Below are 20,744 nucleotides of genomic sequence, written 5' to 3'. Positions count from 1 at the left end.
AGGGCAGAGAGAGAAGGAGAGCGAGAGAATCAGTACAGAGCCCTAGGTGGGGCTCAAACTCACAAACTGTGACATCATGACTTGAGCTGAAATCGAGAGTCAGATGCTTAACAGAAGAACCACCCACGTGCCCCAGAAAGTTTAAGTTATGTATTGTGAGTGATGTCTGGGTTCTTTAACTCCGGTGTCTAAACCTATCATCACTCTGCTAATCTTCCCATTTGCAGATTTAATGTATGTTGATCATTTACAGCATATCAGTAACTGTGCTGTGCTCTTTGCATATCTTAACTCTGGATATTCTCCTTGATTTACAGGTGAAAAACAGGTTCAGTGAGGTCTGAGATTGCCCATTTCATATGTAAAAAAAATCTTGACTTAAATCCTGGTTAGAAATGAAACTGTGCTTTTAACCACTTTTCTTTTTTTTAATTTTTTTTAATGTTTATTTATTTTTGAGAGAGACAGAGACAGAGCATGAACGGGGGAGGGGAAGAGAGAGAGGGAGACACAGAATCCGAAGCAGGCTCCAGGCTCTGAGCTGTCAGCACAGAGCCTGACACGGGGCTCGAACCCGTAGACTGTGAGATATGACCTGAGCTGAAGTCGGACACTCAACCAACTGAGCCACCCAGGCACCCCTAACCACTTTTCTACATGCTTTACATATTTGTTTGTGAATAAAAATTTACCAAATGCAAAGAACCCATGTTTTATAGTGTCATACTCACTGTTATTAGCTATTAAGTATTAATTAGTTAAATGATCGGGGGAAGCCTCATTCATTAAGGAAAATCAAGACTGGATAATTAGAGAGTGCTTTGGGATATTCAATAATAAGATGGTGTCTGAGTGCCTGCACAAAGATCAGGTATTTATAGAGGATAAGAGGGCCAAACCTATTCCCTTAACTTGAAAATAATCTCCCACTGTAGCTCTTCCATACTAAATAAATACTCCAAATGAATCTGTTGACATGAGACAAAGGTAACTATTGTTATTGAAATATTATCTGGATAATATGATACATTACAATAATTTTAGGATACAACTTTTCTCAAGTTAATTTGATTTTTTTTTTTTTTTTTTTGCCTAGGAGAATACTATGCGACTATAGTGATAGGAGTTGTATATTTTCTGATGATAAAGTGAAGGCTCTAGATGTGTTTAGTGGCATTAAAAAAAAAAAACAAAAAAAAAAGTTTATCATCCTAGTTTCTCTGGTGCACATACAACCCAAATCAGTGTGCATTGTTCAGATTTGAGTTAGCTGGTTTATTTGTATTTATCAATATTTCACTGAGACTACTTAGAGTTTCAGTGCTCCTTCTGTAGGTTATACACACATGTTATGATATATTTTTCAGTGACAACCAATATCTTTGTTCAAAACAGTCATAGTGTGCAAGCCCCCTTTTGTGGACAGAGACATTGATGTCCAGGTTCAAAACCACTGTCTTTTTAATGACTTCTTTTTTCTGAGGAGGGGTGGTTTTCTTCAACACGGCTTCATTTGCTTTTTTAAATCAGTCTTTTTTGTTGCTCTTTACATTACCTGTGGGGTAGCAATATTACAAGACGCGATGGCAGAAATGCGTAGCCTGATCCTCTGGGGGCTCTCAGTTCACAATATCCAATAGGTTAGAGCATCGAAGTGTCAATTCCAAGATAAATATACTCATAAAGGGACTAGAATTCTAACTGTATGCTTTGTGCCTGTACTGGTGCTAGAAAGGCTGTGCCATATGTCCTAAAAAGAGCTAGAGTACTCAAATAACTTCACGTATAACCCCACTTGTGTTTCTGAACATATGCCTTATCCCCTCACTTGTTTCCAAATCTTTCCTGTGATTTGCAGTTTCCAGATGTCTCTATTTTTAAAGGTCTGTTTTGTTTTTCTTGTAGATAACTACATAGACCCAAGCAAGATTACCATTAGAAGATTCTAGTCAGCTTTGAATAGATCAGACAACAATGCTATATTTCATATGAACTTAATGTAGTGCTTTTAATGTTAACTATAGGAACAAGTGTAATATTAGAAGTCAAAGAGTGGAAAACTAACCAAGGCTCATTTCCTTGGCTCATTAATTTTCAAGTGCAGTTGTACTTGAATTGTTCATAAAGATGCTTAAGTGCAAGCAGATACCCTTTCAAAACCACAAAGCAAGGATTGTTCATTTTTCCTACCTTTTTACCAAGAAAAAATGCTATGAATATATCATACATATTGCAAATAGCATTTCCCTACAGTTGACCTACAGAATGGAGAGAGAAAAATAAAAGCTTTGCCATCTATATTGATCATGCAGATTACATCCAAAGTTACCCCGATTCAAATCCAATAGGTTACTATTAAGAATTTTACAGTAAGTTTAATTTCTAAGTTCCATAGGAATATCACATGGTAACAAATGAGGAAAACCAAGCACGCTCCAATGCAGGAATGAGCAAATGTGAGTATGATAATCCCAAAGAATGTACGTATATGTATGAATGCAATGTGTACATTAAATGGATCAATTCATACAAGATACGTTCTAGTCAAACTAAATAATTGAAATAAAATGCTTTAAACAGCAAAGAGGTGAAACTATTTATTTCATAGCTTACATGTGCTTGTAACCAGCATTTATTGAATTCTCACATTGGGCCAATTGTGCCAATTGTGGTAGTAAAAATATTTGATGAAATGAGATACCTGGGCTTTACGATTTTCATGCCACGTTGGTTGTGGGTGTAGAAGATGCAAAGATAAAGGCCCACATTCTGAGGCCGACCAGGAGGAGATTCTGTGGGAACAAAACAAGAAGATAGAGCGGGTTGACAAAAGGAGTCTGTGCTCCCATTTATCCCAGTCAAGAGAGTGAGATTGCTACCCATTCATTCTTGGCCAGCAGCGTCTCCAGAGGAACGTAAGATAATGCAGGGTTTGAATTCCCTGGTCTATAGATTTGGCTTAATTATCATCTTTTGTCCTTTCTATGTATGGAAAAATAAACAGTAACCATTCTCTTTTTCTCTTGCTTTTAATACTTTATGTTTTCTTCATTGTTCATTTGCCAGTCAAAATGTCACCCGTCCTGTGTTCCACCTCTTATTGAATTTCTTCCCCAACTAGACTGTAAACCTTTCAGAGTGTGTGAGAAGCTGGTATGCCTTCATTACACACAGAGTGTTTTTTTTTCCCGTGTTAGGTACAAGCAGGCAATCCATAGATAAAATTTTGACTGACATGAATATTGAGTTCAATTTTTCAGAAATCCTCTGCAGTTTTATAGATGCTATGACCTATTTAGTTTTTCAATATATAAATGGGATGGCTCGCTTCATGTGACACCCATTTCGATTTATATTACTTCAGCCTTAAACTATGCAAATATGACTGACAACTATTAGTTGTATACTCTCATTATCTAACTCTATAGCATCACCATTTATCTGAGGTATTATGTAATGTACTTTTTAATATTTAATGTTTTAATATATTAAAATGCATTTTAAACAGCATGTGAATATTTATTATGCATGATGATTTAATTCTAAAGAAAATCCCATTTATTCATTTCATGGTGCAGAGATCAAAATATATGCTCAACTTCATCTAGACTGCTTTGCAATATTAACCACATAACCTGATCAGAGATTTAAATATATACTAACACAAACTGACAATATTAATTCCAAATGCATGTGGCTTTTCTAATTAGTCGTAAACTTTACTTGAATAAGCTACCGAAGCATATAGTAGAAGAAAGGAAGTACTTCTTGGCAGGAAATAGAGTTTTATTACTTTAATTTACTCAAAAAACCATAATGCAATATGTAAATCATGACAGTAATATAAAAAGAAAAACACGTGGAATATTATTTTATGAGCCCTTGGTTGGCTACTTTTCACAGCTACGGAAGTATAAAGCTAAAAAAAAATAAAGCTTTGTAGATTAATTATTTTAACTTAAATATCACTGTTTAGCTACAAATGGACTTCTAAAAGTGTTTTTGGAATTATCTTTGAGACTATTAACTGGGGGAACTTACCTTATATAAAAATGCTTAAAAATAAATTTCTTTCTGGACTGTATTATAAAATATTAAACATGTATTCATCAAGCATTAGTAAAAAAAAAAAAAAAGCTGAGACTGTAAATTCCAAAGTGGCCATCTATGGTAACCCCAAATTCTAGTAAAAACTAATGTCCCACAGGAAAAATCATGTGCTCCAACACTCATGCATCTTCTCTGCTCTTACCTGGTGCAGATTACATAAGATGAACCTGATTATTTCTGAGTCTCATGCATCCCTGTACATTTTCAGGCCTGTGTTAGTGTACAAAGTTGGTTTACCCTTAGAAAATGCATGCTTGAATGAACAGATGAATGAATGCATTCTCTGCTGGTCTGAAAGTGTGTCTCTTACCCTTACAGCTGATTGAGCCCTAGATTTAGCTAGTGTTGATAAACAAGTTGCTGTGTTTTCTTGAGATCCAGTCCCATCTGTGGTAAAGACATCGAGACTTCTAGAACCCAGCCATATCTGATTTTTTTCCCTTTTGTCCCCAGTAATATTATATCTTCTTTCTCTCTTTAATTGAGGGAAGGAATGTCATACTGGTTTTAGCCAATTGGACTCGAGTATGAGTAGTGTGTTTCATATCCAGACCAAAACACTGAATTTCTGTGCCAGCTCATCAGTACCCTCTTTCCATTGACCCACCGATAATAAGGCCACATGATCCAGATACTTCACAGTGTGATCTCATTCCCCACCATCCTCTACTCCTGATGATTTTGAACACAAGAGTTCCCAATGATACACAGGAGCATGCACCATGGAAGAGAAAAGGTGTGTGTGTGTGTGTGTGTGTGTGTGTGTGTGTGGTTTAGGCCCAGGTATTTTTTTTTTTTTCAGGCCCAGGTATTTTTAAGGCAAATTTGCTATTCCAATATTCCACCATAATCTACCCTAGTTTAATACCCTTCCTTAAAATATATATACACATATATATATACATATGTATATACACATACATATACATATACACATATGTATATACATACACATACTATATAGTGACTCTGATGTTCCCTATACTAGCGATCCTGACTAATGTCTCATGTCTCAGATGGGATGATTGATATTCCTTCATGCTTTTTTACTATTCTTTCTCATATACATCATTCACCCCCTGGATTGAAGATCACCCCAAGTATGGGGCTGTTTGCTTAGAAACTGATAGCTGTAGATGCATTTCTGGATGCAGCAAGCTGTTTAACTTGTGCTGTTGCCTTTCTTTATTTCCTCTAATTCTCTGTTCTTTATTATTATTTTACGGTATGCAAGGCATATATTTTTAAATGGGTATTCAAGAATATTTTTCATTTATTTTTTCCAGGTTCATTGAGATATAATTGACATATAACATTGTGTAAATTCAAGATGTACAATGTGTTGATTTATTTGTATATTGCAAAATGATAATCACTATAGTCTTCACTAATATCTGTATCACATCACATATTTACCATTTGTAGCACTCTTTTAGCAACTTTCAAGTATATAATACAATATTATATTGACTATAATCGCCATACTGTAAATTAGATTCCCACAACTTATTCATCTTAAAGTTGGAAATTTGTACTCTGATTGTTAGAGGATCATTTCATTTATTCCAATGGAAAATCCTTCATGGGATTAGTTGCCTACCCACCTGTCTTTGCTGTCTTCTTTGTTACTGCCTAATTATTTTTAACAATTCCTACAGGTGAGTTTGTTTTCCTGTGGTGATTTCACTCTGTGCTCTAAACCCCAGCATATCCTGTAGTAAACAATTTAAATATTTACTAAGATACCAAACAGCACTTGTTTTCATGAACAGTTTTTCAATCAAGTAAATTGTGTAATTTGATTATATTTTTATTTTTAATCTTTCCTGTTATTTTCCTTTTATGTTAACGTAACAAATTGTTTGAGTGAACTTAGCAGTCATTTAAAATTCACAATTTTGGATGTGAGTTGTAGGTAAAACCCAGCCTTTCAAAGGTAATGCTGGCTCACCTTCAAGAAATCAGTACTATCTGTTCTGCTATGATGCTTGCTTCCTAAATGTGACTTTAATTCAAAGCAACTTTGATTCAGAACAACTGATATTTTAAGGAACAATGCAAATATCATGTCAGGAGAAATTAGTTCTATAGTTTAGCAGCCTATTAATATTGTCTCTTTCCCCTTTTTTTCCATGTTTTGTATCATTTCTTTCTCTTTTTTTTTTTGGTATTTATTTTAGCTTACACATCCTAAATCCTATTATAAGTACATCACACCCCCATATCATCTCTAAACCAGTATGTAGAAAAAAGTTCTTTGCCTTCACCGAGGGAAATCACTCCAGTAATGAGTCTGTCTGGCAGTATATGTGTTGCCATGAAAAAAGCTTAGGAATTCCTGTAATACATAAGTCAATTCTTAGGTATTAATACAGAATTACCATGTGGATTATTCAATTTGTAATTGAGTTGGATCTAATATATTCAGTTTAGGTATTGTGAATTATTACATTTCTTGTACACATTCAATTCAAAGACTGAAGGAAAACATTTCTAGAACACGTACAAATATTATGTAAAATGTCATTTGATACTTTATAAAAATGAAAAAGGGCAATATATGTGAAATACTAATGTCCAAGTAGTGTTCACGTACAACCATATAATATCTTGGTTTGCTTTACTGACCAAGATTATTCTTTTTAAAATAATCTTTCAATGTTCATTTATATATTAATTATTCAACAAAACACAGTTATTAAATGTCTAACATTTATATGTAAAATACTTGAAGTATGTGCATATAATTTTAGGACCAGGAAGATAAAAATGCCCTGTATTATATCTGTATCTATATCATCTATATCAATATCCTTGTCTATATATCTATATTATATCTAGTTAGCTAGCTAGCTAGCTTGGGTTTTTTTTTTTTTTTTTGAGTGTTTTTTGTTTGTGTTTCTTCAAATAGTGGTAAGTGCTATTGAGTAAAATAATATGAAGTATTGGGAAATATTTCGAAAAGCATCAATGACAGGATTGCATTTGAGCTAAAACCTAAACAAGGTGACATGAAAATACATGGGACTCAGGTTTCTAAGCAAAATAAACAGGAAGAGCAAAAACCCTCTTGATGGACTATGCCTGAAGTCTTTGTGGAAAGCAAGGAGACTGGAACAAATAAGAGATATTAACAGTAGATGAGACCAAAGAGTTAGTGTGTCACAAGACTGTATCTTGTAGCACATGGGAAACTGAATTTATATCGCTTTTATCACTATAAATTATGAGAGCAAGATGCCAGCCATTAGACGATTTTGAAAAAAAAGATTCTGATTTCAGAACTAAAAAAGATCATTTTGACTGTAATGTTGAGAATACTCCAGTGGCAAGATGATCAACTGCATTCCCATTTCAATAATCCAGAGGATTGTGGTGGTTTAGATTCGGGTTGTATTGGTGTAGCTAAGAGATGCCAATACATGGATTTTTTTTTTTTGAGAGAGGGAGAGAGACACCGAGAGAGAGAGAGAGAGAGAGAGAGAGAGAGCAAGCAGGAGAGGGGCAGAGAGAGAGGGAAAGATAGAATCCAAAACAGACTCCACACATTCAGCACAGAACCCGACATGGGGCTCAAACTCATGAACCATGGGATCGTGACCTGAGCCAAACTTAAGTGCAGGATGCTTACCATCTGAGCCACCCCGGTGCCCCAACATAAGGATATTTTTGAAGGTAAACATAAGGTGAGAGAGAAAAAGAGGAATCAGAAATAATTCTACAGGTTTACGACTTGGACCACTTCAATAATGGAATTACCACCAACTAAGTGGGTGGATTCTGAGGAATAAGGAGTTTTGGAGAAGGAATAATAGGAGTTCCATTTTGGACATGCTATAAATGATGTAGCTTTTATATATTTAAAAGATACATTAAGAAGAAAGTTATCTATATGAATCTAGACATCGGGGAGAGTCTCAGGATGAAGATATATATTCAAATCCATCAGATTTTAAAAACATTTAGAGACTTAGATAACTAAAGAAATGAGGAAGAAAAGCCCAAGCCATGCATGGCAGGGAATTTCAACTTTGATAATCTGATGAGACAAAGAAACTAAGAAGTGAAGTTAAAAAAAAGGAAAAAGAAGTAAATGAAGCATAGCCAAAGTCAAATGAAGAAAATACTTAATGTAAGAGGATTAGCCCTAATCTGTCCAATGTTGCTGATGAATACAGTAAGAGAAAATAGATACTAAAAAATGACAAATGAATTTTCAGCCAAGTGGTGAGCAAACACCTCAGTGGAATGTGTTGAAGAGACAGAGAGTGAAGTAGAAAAGTAGAGTGAGTAAAGATAGCACTCTCAACAGTACTGAAGTGTCTTTCTTGGGGACGAGGGGCAACGAGAAGGATCATTAATGGGAAAGAGATGGTTGGCCAAGATATCTTTTAATGGGAGAAATAATAACATGTTTTCTTACTCAATGAGGGCAATATTGTGAAACAAAAGAGATGAAAGAAAATAGCTGGACCATGCCCATGAATAGATGAGAAGAGAGGACATCTAGCAACCATAATGCAACAGGTGACCATAGATAGAGCAGAGTTTAGATATGGCTACAGAAAGGAGAGCGGGATATGTGAGCTGAGATACAAACAGATGTTTGGAAATAGCGATGGGAGACTGTGGAAGGTTACTTAATTACTTTGATATTCTTTGATGAGAAACTCAAAAACAGTAGTAGTGGAGTAGTTGTTACATACTTTAAGGGGAGGGGGGTTGAATTAGTCACGTAAGGACTTAAATGAGCGAATGGATTTAGGAAATAGATGAGGCTTACTGAAAGAAAAAAGTTTCTGAGGTTGGAGGTCATGAGATTGGAGTGAGAGCCAGCAGTGTTTTTCCCTGCCTATATTCAGCTGCATACAAGTGAAGAAGACAAGAAAAACTGTGTTCTGTGTTTTCTAGGGTTTGAATTTTTCCAGGGGAGTATGAAGACTTGAGAAAGGAAAAGAACAAGCAAAACAAAACAAACAAAAAAACGAGGGATCAAACACTGAATTGATTTTAATGCTGACCCTGAGAAATTACAATGAGTAGGTTGAGAAGTTTGGACATGGGAGGGGTGGGTAACAGAGAAGGCAATACTCAAGGATTTACATGTCCCAGTGGGGACAGAGAACTGTGGCGTCAGTACTTCGGGCAATAAGTGGAAGGGAATTTTTGGTGGTTGGCCAGTGCGATTTCTTAAAATTGATATTATGGAGGGTTAAAATATTGTGAATGACAACCATGTATGACCACTGGTGTAAGTGGTTTGGATGGGAAAGCAAACTGTGAAACATTTTTATTAAATGCAACACTTTTATTAATTTACTAAGTACCGACACAGTAGTGTAATATATATATATATATATATATATATACACACACACACATATACATATGTATATATGCATATATGTATATGTATGTATATACATATATGTATGTATGTACATATATGTATATGTATGTATATATGCATATGTATATGTATGCATATGTACACATATATATCTACATATATATACACATATATATGCATGCATATATACATATGTATATATACATATATACATACATATGCATACATACATATATGTGTGTATGTATATATGTGTATATATGCACATGTATATGTATGTATATGTGCATATATGTGTATATATATACATATACATATATATTCACACACACGCGTGTTTCTCACAACACTAATGAGTTAGATGCATCTACTCTACAGACAAGAGAAATGGGACACATAGAGGTTTAATAACCTGCTTAACAACACACAGCTATGTCATGGTGGAGGCGGGTTTTGGATTTAGAAAATCTAATTCCACATTCTGAGCTCTTCACATTTGACTATACACTGGAAGAGAGGAAGTAAAGAACCTGGCTGCTCAGATTATTGGAAATGTCCTCTGTATGGTGTTAGAAATCACCAAGACTTATGCCAGGGCTGTTAGAGGTCATAAGCGTGAAACAGATGTTAAAGTGAAAAATTGAACATCTGTGATTTGGGGATCAGTTAACAATTACGATAAGGAGGGCACTTTTAGGAAGAAAGGGAGAAAAGTCATGGGAATAGTAAGAACAATGATCCACTCTCCTCTTGAGACCCAATGGTAAAAGAGATTTTGGATAATAAATAAGTGGATCCTACTGGAAGGAATGTCATTGAGGAAGAATCAGCTTTTGGTTACAGAAAAGGCATGAAAGAGACCTTCAGAAAAGAGATTGAAGGTTGAAGTCATCTTGCACCTGACTGTAAGTTCAGAGGGCACAGTCGAAAGGTTGAAATGTGGGAGGGGTGAGGGGTGCCTGGGTGGCTCAGTCAGTGAAGCATCCGACTTAGCCTCGAGTCACGATCTCATGGTTTGTGAGTTCGAGCCCTGCGTTGGGCTCTGTGCTGACAGCTCAGAGCCTGGAGCCTGCCTTTGATTGTGTGTCTCCCTCTCTCTCTGCTTCTCCCCTGCTCACACTCTGTTTCTCTCTGTCTCTCTCAAAAATAAACGTTAAAAAAAATAATAATGTGAGGGGCATCTGGGTGGCTCCGTCGGTTAAGCGGCTGACTTCGGCTCAGGTCATGACTCACAGTCCGTGAGTTCGAGCCCCGCATCAGGCTCTGTGCTGACAGCTCCGAGTCTGGAGCCTGTTTCAGATTCTATATCTCCTTCGCTCTCTGTCCCTCCCCCATTCATGCTCTGTCACTCTCTGTCTCAAAAATAAACGTTAAAAAAATGTGGGAGGGGTAGAAGATAGGATCAGAAAAAAGAATGCACAAAGTTGAATGGACATAATTATGTTCTATAGAATTTTAGATAAATTGTTTAACTGTAATGAAAGATATAAAAAGGCAATTTGATTTTTCTGCTATCATGTAAAGGAATTATAAAAGTAATAAAATTGCAATAATAACAATATTAATAAAACTGTATAAATGGAAACAACTTGATTTTCCAATATAGAATTGATTACATGAACCGTGATATATCTCTATATTGAAATACTATGCAGCTCTTAAAATGTTTATTTAAAAATATTTAATGTGGGGCACAGGGATGGCTCATTTGGGTAAGCTTCCAACTCTTGATTTCAGCTCAGGTTATGGTCTCACAGCTCTTGACACTGAGCCCTGTGTTGGGCTCAATGCTGATGGCATGGAGACTTCTTAGGATTCTCTCTCTCCCTTTCTCTCTGCTCTCCTGCACACATGAGTGCTCTCTCTCTTTAAGTAAATAAACAAAAACTAAATGAGACAGGGAGATATTCATGATGCAATAGGAAATACTAAACATTTTAATTTCAGTATCACTGTACTCCTAAAATATAATAATAAAGAACATATATATATGCATATATATATACACACACACACACACGACTACATACAGTATGCATGTGAGTTAATACTAGTTTTCTATCTCTTCCAAATTTTTACAACTAACTTGTATTATCTGATAATAAGCAGAGACATTCTCAAAAGGCAATAATAAGAATCATGCAACATCAATAAAAAAACAAAACAAAACAAAACAAGAAAGAATCACACTATGTAAAACAAAATGTCAAACAGCCTGGAAGGAATATTCCATGACATTGCTAAGTAAAATATGGTAATTCTTATTTTATTTTTCCGCCTTTAAGAGTTCAGCTGGACAAAGTTCAATTCACAGTCAACATTGCTCTAAGTGACGTGAAGAGATGAGCACACATGAGTTTTCCTTTAGAAGCACACACTAAACATGATAGGATTTAGTGCACAATATTTTAAAATAAGGGATCATTTTATCAAGAAAATATCCTCTACGTACTTGAATAATGTGGTGAATCAAACTTAGGTATGTTTCTGTAGGTATTAAAGATTTTCCCACCATTTTGGAAGAAGTTGCCGCTAGAACCTTCAGATGAGAGAGCATTTGTATTAATTTGCTGAGTGAGTGGATGCCCACTGTGGGCTGCCGTGTTCGTTTGTTTGTTTTTTAATATACGTGTATTTATTTTTAGAGAAAGAGAATGCACATGCATGGGGGAGGGTGGGGGGGGTGGAGAATCCCAAGCAGGCTGCACATTAGCCATGCAGAGCCCAATCAGGGCTCAGTCCAATGAACCAAACTGGGGGATCATGACTTGAGCCAAAATCAAGACTCCAATGCTCGGGGAGCCTGGGTGGCTCAGTTGGTTAGGTGTCTGACTCTTGGTTTTGGCTCTTGTTTCAGCTCAGGTCATGATCTCATGGCTTCGTGGGTTTGAGTCCCCCATTGGACTCTGTGCTGGCAGCAGGGACCCTGCTTGGCATTTTCTGTTTCCTTCTCTCTCTATCTCTCCTCCACTCATGCTGTCTCTGTCTTTCTCAAAATAAATAAATACACTTAAAAAAAAAAAAAGAGTTCAATGCTTAACAGACTGAGCCACCCAGGCGCCCCGTGGGTTTCCATGTTTTAGGAAGGGCTCCTTGCCATGCCGAAATTCAGCCTATCTGTTCCCATGGTCCCTTAATACAGTCAACCCAAAAAACTGCTCCATCACACATGAAGTGCCCCATTCCAAAATCAAGCAACTAAGGACAGGATGAGGGTGGGGAGGAATGATTCTTCAAAGGAGCAGACATTAGTTTCATGGATGTAGAGGAAGGACTAGTTCAGAAGGAAGATTTCCCTCCCTCTTATAGTTCCAAAGAGAAACAATGTGAAATTTAAGAAAAAAAAAAATCTTGCTTCTATAGGAATAAAACATGTATTTCATAAAAATAATAACATGTGAATAGTTATGACCCAAAGCTTCTAACAAACTGAGTATCTCAATTCTTAATGGAATCTGTGCTTGATACTGTTTTGTATAGACAATGTAGAAGTTTGTTTCATTAATGGGAGCATTTTATAATCAAGATCTAAATTACACTAGTATTTAATATTTTGATAATTGGGGGGAATGTTGAAATAAGAGTTCAACTAAGAGATAAAACCTGACTCATGTTGCACCCTCTTTAGATGCAACCTTTGCCTAGCTTCCAATTTAAAGGAACAAAATGATTTTTTCCCCCATATAGTAGAAGTGTTTCTGTTTCTAGGTCTAAAATCAATTACTCGTGGCACAGAGTAATTAAATGAACTAATTAGATGTTAATTCAAATTAGGACCACACTTCCTTGAAACATTCTTGCACTGAACTTTGACTATCAACTCTCTATTGTTAGTATCTTTTCCTCTCTGTTCTGGTTGTTTTCGGGAAAATAACACTTGCTATAGGAGAAAATAATTACCAAATGTTTTAATTGCTTTTTATTCTCAGAAACTGAGAGGTTTCCTATAAATTTGAATTCATAAAATAATACACCTGACTGCTTGTGTCTGCAGGCAACTCCAGGTTTCAGGTTAATTTAATTTCAGTGAAATTAATGCATATCATACCATAAATTGATTTAAAATTCATCCTTATGTCGGTCTGAATTACTGTGTTTTCCTTTGGCTTATTGTACAAGATATATTTTTGCCTACTATTTTTGTGTTAGTTTATTATTTTCTTAAGTCCTTATCTGAATTGAGAATGCAGTTGTGCTCCTCTGAGATTTTGAAGTCTAATGCTGTTAGGTAGAGAACCAAATCAAATCAAATCACGATAAAGAATAAGGCCAAGGCCATTTCCCCAGAGTAAATATGCATTGTTGTATATGACGAAAGGAATTACAGGGGTTTATTATGTTTTGCAATTTCATTATATTTAATGCATGCGGATATATTTGTCTCTTGAAGTAAATATATCTTTCTCCTTGTTTCAAAGATAAATTATCATTTCATCTAAAAGCAAAGATGATAAAGACAAACCCATACAGTATGCCACTTATCTCTCAGCACCATCAATTTAAAAATATGACATATACCAATGATCTTTAGTTTAAAACTACTCTATGCTGACCTAAGGGGACGCTGTTTCCTGATCTCTCCTATGTGTATATATGTCCATGCACGTATTTCAAATGTAGGAGTCCACGATCGTGATATTCTGAAAGTTCCACTGGTCAATGCAGCATCCCGTCAGTGCAAATCTGTTGAGCTCCTATCCGTTTGCAGACAATTCGGTAGCTTTGGGGAATTCTCTGGATTAATATCCACGATGAGCAAGATCTATTGTCTCTTGTCCACTTTAATGTTTGGAAGGTTATCTCTCATATCATCACGTATGTTATCATCATATGTCATCAGTCTGTCTAAGTCAATCCTTCTCAGCTTACATATCTTTTTTATTTCTTCTGCTTCAACTACACTTATTTCATCGTGGCTTTGAAGTATGTAGAAAAAGAATCTTATACTCATTTTCAAACACGATACGTTATATTAAATAAACAACAGAAATTGAAACTTGGGAAAACACAACTCAATGGAAGAGTCAGAACACCAGGAGTCAAGGAGAGCCTCAATCAGGGCAATGACAGGGTTTTAAGCAGTGGGGTTTCCATAATCCTTTTTCAGGATGCTAAAATTAGCATTAGCTTCAGGATATCTCCATTTTAGGGTCTCACTGTATCAAACTTTAAACACTGGGGAGAAAGAAACTGCTTAGTTTCAATCAAATGTTTTCTTCTGGATCAATCAGTGAATCCAGAAGTGCTTGGGTCACACAGCACGTAATGGGACCACAAGTCTGCGGCAGGAGCCTCTAGGACTGATGACAGCCAGACTCTCCAAGAGGTGTCTTTCTCTTGTGCAGACAAGGGCTAATACTGTTCAAAGAGCTACTAGTTAAGGGATTAGTTAAATACTACTAGTGTATTTAGAGGTAAATGTGATGAGAGTAGCTAATATGACTATGTATAGAGAAAACTAAGTGATTTATTTATTTTAACAGAGGAATTTTATTGTTTTTATTTAAATTTAGTGCAATATTGGTTTCAGGAGTCGAATTCAGTGATTTAACTGAGGCTTAAAATATATCTCACTAAATCGTTCCTAAGAAATTTTAAATGGTGCCAGAACCTCAGAGGCCTCTTCCCGCACCCACTCCCACCCTACCTTGACATAAAACTGAGGACAAAGTCTCAGTTGAGTTTCCAACTTCTCCTTATTTACACATGTGTTTGTTGTGACATATTTCTGAATCTCTACTAAGTAAAGCATTCTTTAGTTGAGCCAGAATCATGTCTCCCAACACAGGTAAGGAGTTGATGCAACACATACAGCGTGCATGTATTTAGGAAACCAAAACTGAAAGAGATTTCTATGTCAACCAGAAGCTAGCTTATAGAATGTGTCTAATTATACTGGGTCAAATGAACGTGGAAGGGTTCCAATACTCTCAATTACTAGTGCAGGGAATTCATAAGTGGAGCGAAAAGTAGAACATGAACTTGAGAGGAAGAAAACGAAAGAAAGGGAATGGGAAAATGGTGTTTTATGTTTGTTTGTCGTTTGCCTTTGTTTTTGTTTTGTTTTGATTTGATTTCCCTTAATGACCGCTAAAAAGCTCAAGCTGTGTGGTGAGCCTCTGTGTAGAGACATTAGTGGATTTCATATGGGATGTGTCCCAAGAGACCTGAGAACTCAGTTTCTCTAAAGGAAGAATAGAAGACTCACTTGGAGAAAGCTATTCCTCAACCATGTGGGACTTGCCTATATTTGGTAGCCTGTAAATGATTTTGCTGGCTGACTCATGCCTGGAATCCTTCACTGACTTCTGGAAGCCTATGTTTCTTCCCATTACACATTGCAGTGATGTTCATTAAATGCCCAAAGCCAGGCTATGATTTTCAGGATAGTCATGCACTTTGATGCTTACATGACAACATAATGTTAATGTAAATGATATGTTCACTTTTTACACATGGGTATGTTCATTTTACATTAATATTTATAATTTATTTTCACCTATTCATGGATACAGGTCAGGTATTTAATATGCTTCATGATGCACCAGGAAAAGTAAACCAATATTACATTCTAAAAAAAAATGGGCTAATTCTTTCTAGAAGATTCTTAGAACGATAACACTATATCAACACAAGGTAAGTTATAATATTACCAAATGACCTAGGATCTTTAATTAATCCACTTAACCAATATTGACATACAAGAATAACTTTTCTCAGCATAATTTTAACAAATATATGCCAAACTTTATCAGCCACCCTTTTTCACTTAACTGCTTGTTGAACTAGTTGTTGAGGCCCCTTGCGTCTGTCAATCATACTGATCGATGCCTCAGGTACACCAAAAGCCTGTGGATAGCCATTAACTTCTGCTTCTACCACATGAGTCTTATACTTACTAAGAATGGGATGTCTTTTTCTCAAGGCCAGTTATGCTGATTACATTTAAAATGAAAGCTGGGGCGCCTGGGTGGCGCAGTCGGTTAAACGACCGACTTCAGCCAGGTCACGATCTCGCGGTCCGTGAGTTCGAGCCCCGCGTCGGGCTCTGGGCTCGATGGCTCAGAGCCTGGAGCCTGGTTCCGATTCTGTGTCTCCCTCTCTCTCTGCCCCTCCCCCGTTCATGCTCTGTCTCTCTCTGTCCCAAAAATAAATAAACGTTGAAAAAAAATAAAATAAAATAAAATAAAATGAAAGCAATCTCACTGAAATATTAGAAACATAAATGAAGACTCATTTGAAATAGAAGAGGTTTATTATTCTGATACAATCCATAATGTATTGTTGTAGCTATTTTGTATCATTTTGTGAGGCCCGAAAAATAAAGTCAAGGAAAAAAAGGTGTGAATCAGGTAACTGAAAGAGTGGACATAGAGTAGGTTTTTATATACATTGCCACACAAGGGTTTTCAAATTCTCTTTGCAGAGCGGAGAAACTCAAAAATAATAGAAGCTATAGAATGGGTATTATTTTATGCAATAATGATAATATCAGATGCGATTTGGCCAGCCGGCATCTTTAAAAATATCTTCTGCACTAAAATGTTTGCTTTGCCATTTACTAAATTATATAAATAGTTTTCTGTACATGTGTGCTTCTGTACCCATAGCACATACATGCATAAACAACAGCATATAATTTTCATTATTCATTTTTGAACTCATTTCAAGAAACTAAACAAACAAATAAGAATTTTACTTATTGGGCTCAAATATTTACTTTTACTTTACTTAGTCTTTGCAGGCACAGAAAGAGGAAAAGAAATCCTGACTTCTCTCACCAATTACTTTTTTTAGGATGGCGAGTTTGGAGTTGTTGAGCTGATACCTCAGGTAAAAGATTTACTGATTGTTTTTAAAGATTGAGAAGTGAGTTGTGTTATCTCTGTTCTATATCTCATATCGCTAATACTATTTTGAAAAGTGAAGTGTAAAATTGTAACTTAAAGAACAATAACTCCTGTCGCTCTTAAGTCACTATGTCATGAAATCTTGTACATTTTGAAGTAAAGACGCTCTTTTTTCTTCAGTAGACATGGATACTATATCACAAATAACATGAACGCACGTAAGAAGAGACAAAAAAAAAATATTTTTTGACAATTCAAGAAAGGCTGTGTTCTAACATCAGAATATTTTAACAGAATATTTTCCCTTTACTCATCCTTAATATAGATCCCCACTATGCAATACACGTTTAGATTTTAATGGTGTCAGAGCAAACAATTGCGCCACACAATGGTAAACAAGCATGGAAGTCTTTGTTCAAGGGGAGAGAGGATAGAAATCAGTTTGAACTCAACTCAAAGGAGACAAAAAGTGAGATAATTTTAAGTTCTGGGGAGGGAGAGATGGTAGGGCATCTGTTTTGGCCAACTGATCTTACACAAAGGAAAAGTCAGTCTTCTCCCATCTTTACTATAGGAGTGAGATAGCCACTGAAGTTAGGCTCCTACCTTCCCTCAGACACTGGGAGATACTGGTGTTAACTTGGTGTCTACATTTCAAAGGGATGATTCTCAGGTCCTCAAGAAGGATTTTCCTAGGTTGTAATTCTGGCAAGAGGCGTTTAAATAGATTTACATATATCTCAAAGTGGAAGAGAAAGAAGTCACAATTTCAAGTACTAAAACAACAGCAACAAAAAAACAAACAAAAAACACTCTTAAAAAAGGGGTTCAGGGCCCTGAAGTCAGGAAGCAACCAGTGTAAAGTTTATTGAAGCTGAAGGGAACATTAAGGCCGCCTTGGTTGATAGAAATACTCTATTTCTTCAGTGAGCAATATGGTAGCCACTAGCCACATGTGGATCTTCAACACTTGAAATGTAGCTATTGTGATTGAGTTATTGAGTATTTAATAGCATTACACTTAACTAAGCTTAAAATGGAATTACTCCTGTGGCTAGTGGCTACAGTACTGGGCAGTACAGATGCAAATTAGTGCATAATCAATGTCTATTAAGCGAACAAAAGTAAACTGTTAAAAAAGAACAAAAGCAAAATCATAATAAAAATCTGTCTATCACAGATGAAGCATCTACATTTGTGTTTAAGATTATATGCACTCGTTTGGGTGGCTGTTCTCTGTTTTCGTTCTCGTCAAGTGCTATCACTTATGATGTATCATCAAATATGGTAGCATCTAAACATACACAGACTTATTAGTATTCAAATATATGTGCCCAATTATCATTTTCTTTATATATATTTTTATGTATATATTTTTAATATTTTTTAATGTTTATTTACAGAGTGTGAGCTGGGAGGGGCAGAAAGAAAGGAAGACACAGAATCAGAAACAGGCTCCAGGATCGGACTTGTCAGCATCGAGCCAGATGCAAGGCTGGGACTCATGAACTGTGAGATCATGACCTGATTCGAAGTCGAAAATTTAACCAACTGAGCTACCCAGGTGCTCCTCAGTCATTTTCTAAATATAAGAAGCGCACCACAACATTATGGAATTTATTGAGGGAGAAAGGTAAACTTCCAAATTTTGCATTTTTGCTTTCATTACAATTTTCCTAGTATTCACTGCTTGAGATGCACAACATTGTTAATTTCAAAACCAGAATCTCTCTTAACCTTTCTCTAAAATTGCCATCTGTTGTTTATCTCACCCTTTTTTTTCAAATGAGTGAAGTAGTTAGATGCCCATGTTTGTAATTAAATTATTTTTCATTGCTTAACTAGTTTTATTGCAGATGACAGAAATTTTCAGCAGAAATTTCTCTGCATCCTTGTTCTTGCTTTTCTTTGTTTTTTGAAAGATGTAAACTTTTATTCTAAGATCAACTCCTGTCTTCCTGTTATCTCTTTATCTAGCTGTCTTTTTGGTACCTAAATCAAATCCCTCCCACTTATTATGTCAATTTCTCTTTCTACAGATTCCTTCTACCCACCGGAGTCTAAAATCAAATAAAATTGTTCCAAGCCAGGAACAGAAGAAATCAACAGCAGCAACAATAATGATAACAAAACCTTGCATCCTCCCTTGGTTCAGTTATGATCACTTGCTCCAATTTTTACTAAGCTGAAATATATATAAGAACTAAAGACAGTGGATATTCCCAGAATCCCTTCTTAAAAACATAATCTTGAGAAAGGAATAAATAAACAAATGCTAACCCAAACTTGTAGATAGAAGTAAAATTTATTTAAAAAAAAAAGGGAAAACAAAAGGAGGAGGAAAGAAAGAAAGAAAGAAAGGAAGGAAGAAAGAAAGAAAGAGAACAAAAAGAGAGAAAGGAAGAAGAAGAAGAAGAAGAAGAAGGGAGAGGGAAGGAAGGAAGGAAGGAAGGAAGGAAGGAAGGAAGGAAGGAAAAGGAAGAGAATGGAAGGGAAGTAAGAAAAAAAGAAAGGAAGAAAGGGAGGAAGGAAGAAAGGAAGGAAGGAAATGCTAATAGCTGAATACACTATATCCAAGAAGGATTTATAGCAAAAATGAAAGAAAGCTTTACCACTTCGTTGTTAAGATACCATTTTATTAAATCAAAGGAGGAAATAATGTGAGAGGTCAGAGTAATTCTATTTAAAATTTTTTTAATGTTTATTTTTATTTTTGAGAGAGAGAGAGAGAGAGACAGTATGAGTGGGAGAGGGGCAGAGAGAGAGGGAGACACAGAATTTGAAGCAGGCTCCAGGCTCTGAGTTGCCAGCACAGAGCCCAACATGAGCTTTGAACTCACAGACTGTGAGATCATGACCTAAGCCGAAGTTGGACCCTTAACCAACTGAGCTATCCAGGCGCCACAGAGAAACTCTTTTATTTTATTTTATTTTATTTTATTTTATTTTATTTTATTTTATTTTATTTTATTTTATTTTTTTATTTTTTTGAGAAACCCTATTTTAAAAGACAGTATAACCTAGGGGGAAAAAAGCTCCAAGTATAGAGTCACAAAATCCATGTTTAGGACTTGGTTTGCCATACCCTTGTTGTGTGACCTTGACCAACTCATGTAACTTCTCTATGCTGATCTCCTTATCTGTAAAATTGGAATAACAATAGTGTCTTCTTCATAAGGTTATTTAGAGGATAGAGAAAAAAAAACTAGTGCTTTTAAACCATTTCACTGAATTTTTGGCACATGATGAATCCTCAATACATATTAGCCATTATTAACATGTTTTATGTTATATTATATGTTATATTTATTTAGTTAGTTCTTTCTTTTATATATTTTTTAACTGAAGTATAATTGACATACAGTGTTATATTAGTCTCAGATGTACAACGCTGATCCAACAGTTCTATGCATTTCCATGCTCACCACAAATGG

This window comes from Lynx rufus, unplaced genomic scaffold (genome assembly GCF_022079265.1).
Source record: "Lynx rufus isolate CCGP_SWC_20201006 ecotype Redwood Valley unplaced genomic scaffold, mLynRuf1.p SCAF_1, whole genome shotgun sequence".
Lineage (NCBI taxonomy): Eukaryota > Metazoa > Chordata > Mammalia > Carnivora > Felidae > Lynx > Lynx rufus.
Note: the sequence above shows the minus strand (reverse complement) of the source record.